Genomic DNA, 7,761 nt, shown 5'->3' on the forward strand with positions numbered 1-7,761 from the left:
GAAATGTGCAAAAAAATAAGAAATTGTAACCAATACCAAGGGAGAAAGCAGTTAACAGATATCATCTCTGAGTGTCTCCAGGTGTTGGATTTAGCAGACCATGACTTCAAAAAAATTATTTAAAGTATGGTCAAAGAACTAAAGAAAAAAATGTTAAGACTCAAAGTATACAAATGATGAATCTGAAAATAGCAAAATCTGCCTAAGGAATAAAATTAAAAGAGTTATAGGAATACCACAGACAATCGTGTATTTAAAAAATTAGATAACCTAGATAAAATGGGAAAATTCCTAGAAAGATACAAACTATAAAAATCAAGAAAAATAGAAAATCTGAATATACAAAAAAAAAAAATGAGTTAATGAGCAAAAAACTTCCCACAAAGAAACACCCAGGCCCAGATGGCTCCATTGGTGAATTTTACCAAAATTTTAAAGAAGAAATAACATTAGCACTTCTAAATCTCCTAAGAAAGAAAAAGAAATAATACATCCCAATTCATTTCGTAAGCTCAGTATTACCCTGACATCAAAACCAGAAAAGGTATTATAAGAGAATACTACATACCAATATCCATTATAAATATACACACAAAATATTCTCAAGAAGATACTAGCGAACCAAATCCAGCAACACATGAAAATAATTTTCAACCATGACATCTGAAAATCTGTCAATACGTTATAACAGAGCGAAAGACAAAACCACATGATCATCTCAAAAAAAAGAAAAAAAAAAAAAAAAAGAATTTGACTAAAACCTACGGTTAGCATCATATGAAATGATGAAACTTAACTAAGCTGCTTTCAAATTAGTGACCCACAGAAACTATGAACGATAACAAATGCTTTTGATTTGATACACTCAGTTTGGGGTCAATTGGCTTCACAGCAATAGAAATCTTAAAAAATAAAAATAACAATAATAATAATATGGGAAGGTGGGGGAAGGGGAAGAAGAGAAGCAGAAGCAGCAACGATAGTAATAATAGTTGCTGTTGTTGTCATAGGGGCTGTGAAATTGATACGCTAGTGGGTAGCAGAGCACAGCCTCTAAGATGGTAGGTGGGTTGGGGCTCCAGACTGAGATGAAGGGTTAAGGGGAGCCCAGCCCATAAATGGCCCATTCCAGGGCATCCCAGGGTCCCAGCATGGGGTCAGGTCTCTAGCACTTAGATTCCTCCTGAGGTCACAATTGGTCCTTCACAGGGCTAAGCCTACCGGAAAAAAATCCAATGGCCCCAGCGTGGGCACAAGTGACATGGGAGAGGCAATCCAGCCTCCCAGAAACTGAAGTGGAAGGGCCGCCAAAGGCACCACCTATTCTCAAGAAAATGCCTGCATCCTAATCACAGAGGTCTGAGAACTTCAGTCTTGAACAATTTATAGAGATAACAACTTCCATAGGGTCCCCACTTCTCATCTGATACACCCAAGAGTTGCCTGACAATCGCTTTAAGGGCACCTTGTGTAGTTGGGTTCCTAGATTTCTGTCTACCTCCATCCTCCTTGTAGTAAGACAGCTACTCTCCCAGGGCTATTCTCACCTGCCTATCTTCCTGTCTCACCTGAGCCTGGCCCATGACGATCTCAGGTGGCTCGTTGGCACAGGACACCTAAATGTCTTCAGTCCTTCTCCATATGGGTGATTTGTGTTCTGAGTGAGATAATTTGGCCCCTAATTTGTTCTGGTTTTTGTCCTCTTTTGGCAACGGTGCTCGGCTATGGGAGCTGAGGGTTCCTTACGACAGAAAATGCCAACTATATCTGACAACTCATTGCTAAAGAAATAAATTAAGGTTAGATTTGGGAGTTATAATAGTAAACACAGATATTTTAATCCAGCCATGATAACTAACAAAAGTGTATAAACAAAAGTCTTAAAGGACTACATGAGAACGGAGACTAGATACCCACTAGGATCCTCCTGACTCAAAGATTCTAGTTTCAGTGAAAACCTTCTGGTCAATACAAGGGCACCTGAAATAAACAAATTCTTTCTTTTCCACTGCTTTTAAAATATGTGTTCATTTGTAGCAAGCCATCAATGATGGGAATTCTAAACATGTTTGGAAAATACTTAATAAATACTTAATTTTCTGAATCCATAGATGCGGGGAGCAAAAGGTAAACAAAATGAGTGACCTCTGTAAATATGGGCAAGGTCATAGGCAGGTATCCAAATTTCCATGATGATAACCAAATATTCATAATATTCTTCTGTCGGCTAGGAAGCGATCACCCTATTTAAGGGAAAAAATAATATCCTAAAACAGGACTGTCTCAAAACAAAGTCAATTTAAAGTACTAAATTTTAAAATCATAAAGTATCCAAAATGTTAAATGGCTCCATCTTCAGGGTAAATGTGAAAAAGCTCTAGTTTTCTGAGTCCTGAAAATGCAGGAGCTATTTCAAGTCCTTCCTGAATTAGATGGATGCAGCTATGGTCTCAAATTCCCATGGCTCTAGCAATTGGAGCTGCACAATCAATTTTGCTTATAAGCAGTGTCCAAAATGAGTCAGAAAGTGTCCTTAACCGATTATGTGCTTGGGTGTACTCATTCGTAACTCAAACTCTCATGATATTCAAAATACCAGTGAGTAAAGTAATGCTTTCTCTCCAAGGGCATCTGCCAAGTTCTTTCACAAATGTTTTCTTGAGTATCTTTATATCTTATTGGGATGACAGTGAGGGGGGCAGGTCTTGTCTTCCTCCCTTCTCAGAAGGAGAAATAGGGTAGGAATCTACTTCCCTACATTATTTTATAAGGCAGCAGTTGAACCCGAATACTATATATGTTATGGAACAATGGAAAATCATTAAGCACTTACATTCACGTGACATTATAAGAATATAAAAACATAGAGACCACTCCTTCAGCCCCCCAAATCACAAACAAATAGTCCGATATAAAAGAGATGAATTAAATTTAGGGCTGGGAATTGCATAAGAAAACTGATATTGATCACAGACCACAGTGGGAGTAAGGAAATTGGGTGGAGGACAAAGGAAAAGGAACCAAAACAGGGTAGCAAAATAAAAAGCTATTTAATTTTAGACAGTTTATGAGGGGACCAGTGGAGGAAGGCAGAGAACACAGCTGATTTTAGAGAAAACAAGAAATGAGATTCGGCTGTCTAATTCTATAATGAAAAAAATCAACACGATGAAATTACTAGAGTAAATAATACAAAATTTGACATTGCTCAGTTCTTTATTATAATCATCTTGTTATTTGCAGTCACTAAAATAAGCCCATGGGCATAGACAGAAGTTGACATATCTCTACTTGAAACGGTTACCATCAATTATACCAACAACAAGCCACCGGTGTTACCACGGCAAAGAGAGTCAGCGGTTTGCCTGTCCTCATGGATGTTACAGCTCACGTAGCTGCTTGTTGCTGGCACTTTAGATTAAAAGTGGGCTTCCCCCAGGTAAAGACGCATGTGCCCAAAAAACACGTAACAGTGTTCTCCATTTATTAAGAAAATTAAATATATGTTTATATATATTTAGCTTGTAACCAATACAATATCTTGGTCAGAGTAGAAAATCAAGACAGTGACCTAGGAATCTGTTACCAGATAATAACAATAATAATTACGGTAATTGTTAGGATAGCCAGCATTTACCGAGCTCTTACCAGGTGTTAGAACGAGGCTTTTACTTTCCTGACATATCATTAAATCCTCACAAAGACTCTCTGAGGTTACGTATACTATTGTCCCTTTTTACAAAGGGGGAAAAGGAGGCACAGGGAATTTAACTAAATTACTCAGAGTCACGTGGCTAATTTGGAGCTAGGATTGAGAACTGGGCTCTCTGACTCCAGAAATAAGCCCCTGCCCCACCAAATCAATGGTTCTCTCCACTGGCTATTCAGCAGACTCACTTGGGAAGCTTGTGAAAACAAAAACAAAAACAAATACAAAAACAAAACACCAACGTTTGGGTCCCAACTCCAAACCTGCGAAGTCAGAATTTCTAGGGATGGAGCCCAAACAGTTTTCTTTTCTGAATGACCCTGTGTCATCGTAATGTGCAGTCAAAGTCGAGAGCCTCCCTGTTACATAATTGTGAGAATTTCCGATGGTCTCCGTATGTTTCCTCTTCTTGTCACCAAGAGGCTGCTTTCGAGAGCCTTGCTACTCGATGTGCTGTCTACAGATCCGCAGCAGCGGCAACCCCAGGGAACTAGCAACAAATTCAGCATCTCAGGCCTCATCCCAGGTCAATGGAATCAGAATCGATCTTTTAATCAGATCCCCATATGCACATTAAATATGAGTACTATCAGAAAGTGTGCCCTGGACGGGGCACACTAGTTCCTGCAGCTATGAATAGGTGCTACAAATGATAAACACACAGCAATAACCAGCACCTTCACCGCCCAGTCTCCCAAAAAAATACCCACTCCGGACGTGGTTCCATAGTGTAGCAGTTAGCACGTCTGCTTTACATAAGAAGGTCCTGGGTTCGTGCCCCAGTGGAGCCACGGTCCATGGTCTACGGCCATGCCACCCTGAACAAGCCCGATGTCTGCTCTCGGAAGCTAAGCAGAGTTAGACCTGGTTAGTACTTGGATGGGAGACCACCTAGGAAGACCAGGTGCCGTAGGCATAAATAAAAATAAATTTAAAGAAATACCCACTCCACCAAGAGTTCCGTGGTCAAACACATTTGGGACAGACTGGATTAAACAAAGTCAAATTACTTTCTCTACTCCAGGCTCTAGCAAAACCTATAATGTTAAAGTAATAATGGACAGCATAAATCTCCAAGAGGAGAAGTTTCCCAAATATTTATGACTCTGGTACCCTGTAACTCAGAACTCCTATTAACATCTTTTGCAGACAATGTGTTCCTAGGGACATATTATGGAAAATATATGTTCAGAAGAGATGATCTTTTTTCTTTCCTCGGAGGCTGCCCTGTACACCTTTTCGTAGTTAGGTGCTGGCTATTTGCTTATTACTGTGAATATTGGTAGTAGTCATAAAATGATAGAAAACATTTATCAAGCTTTTATTTTGTGTATCGGGCATAGTTCTAAGTGCTTACATTGTGTTCACTCATTATATCTTCAAAACTACCCTGGTTAGATAGGTATAACTTGTGTCATGAATTTATGGCGAAGGAAACTGAGGAATACATGACTTAAGTCACTTGTCCAAGGTCATACAGCTAATAAATGGTGGATGCAAGATTTCAACCCTGGTCATAGGCTTCTAGAGCCTTTTTTAAATCACCAGACTATTGGAAAAGGAATCGATTACATCCCAGCCTCTCTCAAAGGCATCCTGAGATTGGCCCAGAGAGTTTCTGAGCTTAGCCCATCGGTCTAAACTTTTAACCAAAAGGATATTAAAAGAGCACGAGACCTTAGCTCACGGACTCCAGTGCAGTCATCCAGCATGAGGCCTCAGTGCTTACGTTCCAAACCACGTCTTGAAGGGAACGAAGCGTCAGAGTCGACCTCTAAAGCCGTCTTCCTGTGGCTAACAGCCTGCATTCTTAACACATGACACACTGGGCTCTCCAGCGGGGCACGCCAGTGGGGACCACGGGGTATTGCTCTCTCATCCCTTCCACCCCTCAGTCTGAAACACAAGCTAGCAAGTCCATGGAATGAAGGCGCCGCATTAACAAGATAATGCCAACTCACAGATGTTCAAAGCGAGCCGGAACATTCCAGGGGCTAGCCATGTTGTTCCTTAAATACAGGTTGATGGACTCCAATGAATAAGAAAAAAGTAGCAGGGTCTTGGGAACCCACTGCTGCCAAGTCAAGAATCTGCATTCCTTTTAAAGCTGCCCTAGGGTTGGAGTTCACTATGAATCATTCAGTGGAAGGTTAATGGCTCAAAAAGGGGCAGACTTTCCTCAGGCACATAATTATTAAAAAAAAAAAAAAAACAGGTCCTGACAGGAAGGCTAGTGAGGGTCCACTCTATACAACTAAAATGACTCTGCCTCTTTCTTCCACAGGAATACTAGATCTGGGATGCCAAGGAGTCAGAAAGAATATTCACTGGTGAGCAGAGAAGGAGGGTGATTCGTGTTGTTGTTGTTGTTGTGTTGTTTTGTTTTGTTTTAATTTCCCCTTGAGTGCTGGGCATGTGCCTGTAAATAATGCACAACACAAACCTAGGTCTCATCTATGTGCCGGATATCCTCTTACGCACTTTAAAGATGTCTGATCTTTCAAATACTCGTCATTCTTCATCTGACAAATATGTGAGAGTTTACTTTGTGTCAGGCACTATTCTAGGTGTTGGCAACTATAGTAGGCGGAAAAACATGCCCCTCCCACCAAAAAAAGTCCATGTTCTGATCCCCAGATTCTGGGGATACATTACATCAGAGATCTCCAACCCCCTGAGGCCAGGGACCGGTACCGTCCATGGCCTGTTGGGAATCGGGCTGCACAATATTAGGTGAAGGGCAGGCGAGTAAAGCTTCATCTGTATCTGCAGCCGCTCCCCAGTGCTAGCATCACCTCCTCAGCTCCACCTGAGATCACCGGGCATTAGATTCTCATGAGAGCACCAGTCCCTGGAGCCAAAAAGGTTGGGGACCGCTGCACTACATTGCATATTCAATAAGGATTCTGCAGCTGTAGTTAAGGACCTTGCAATAGTGAAAAGATCTTGGAAAACAAGTGGATACAGTCTCATCACATGGGTCCTTAACTGCAGAGACCCTTTCCTGGCTGGGATCAGTGAGAGCCATAACTAGTTAAAAAAAAAACAAAAAAAAACAAAAACAAAAACAACCTTTGGAGAGGTGCTATGTCCCTGGCTTTGAAAGTAGAAGACGTGGCCTGGAGCCAAGGAATGTAGGTGGGCTCTAGAAGCTGGAAGAGGCAAGAAAGGGTTCCCCGCTCTGGCCGCCGGAACAGAAGGCAGCGCTGCCCACGGCTTGGTGTTCGCTCCATGAGACTCACGTTGGACTTCTGATCTACAGAACCATAAGTGAATAAATTCGTGTTGTTTTACCCACCCAATTTGCAGGAAATTTTTTTTTTCATCAGTGATAAAAAATGAATACAGCATTGAAAAGAACCCTGCTCTCGTGGAGCTTCCATTCTTGGGAAGCACCCCATAAATATTACTCTCCTGATTTTCAAGAACAGCAAACAGGCCTAGGAGAGCTAAACAACGTGACTCGGTTGGTATTATTAATAACCCCGAGAGACTCAGGAAGACCAACTCTAAAGGCTGCAATGTACCCATTACTCTACGTTGTGTGTCACGAACAGGTACAGGGGCCTCCCTGCCTAGGCAATGAAGTCGGGCGACTCTAGGTGCTGCCGCAGGGGCTTTTTGGTAGGTTTTTTTGGTAGGTTAGTCGGAAAGACATGAAATCACGGTTCTACACTCCAGAAACCAGAGTTCACTCACGTTGGTGGAGCTGCAGGTGGGTTTTGACCTCAGAACTGACCTCTGCCTTTGTTCCCCGTAAAAAAACTGCTTCTCCCCCTCCCACTGAAGTGACTGGGAGAAGATGAGGACGCTGCAACCCCCTGTTGTTCAGGGGTCACTCTCCCTGCATATGGCTACAAGGGTCCTCTTAGCTCTCACGACCAAAGCACTGGCCGCAGGGCCCTGTTTCCAGGGCTAGCTTATCCACGAAGCAGTGTGACACCCTTGCCAGCAACAAGGGCGGCCAAATTATCCACTCCTTTTGGTTCTCAGTCTTTTTTTTTTTTTTAATTTTAATATATTTTTAATTAATTTATTTATTTTAATTAGTT

General features: G+C 41.6%; 1 pseudogene; it reads left to right on the forward strand.

The window, feature by feature from the left end:
- The first annotated feature begins 4,509 nt into the window (after positions 1–4,509).
- LOC112481611 lies at positions 4,510–4,625 on the forward strand (annotated as a pseudogene).
- Positions 4,626–7,761: the final 3,136 nt, after the last annotated feature.

The sequence above is a fragment of the Pteropus alecto genome, unplaced genomic scaffold (genome assembly GCF_000325575.1).
Source record: "Pteropus alecto unplaced genomic scaffold, ASM32557v1 scaffold44, whole genome shotgun sequence".
In the NCBI taxonomy this organism is placed as follows: domain Eukaryota; kingdom Metazoa; phylum Chordata; class Mammalia; order Chiroptera; family Pteropodidae; genus Pteropus; species Pteropus alecto.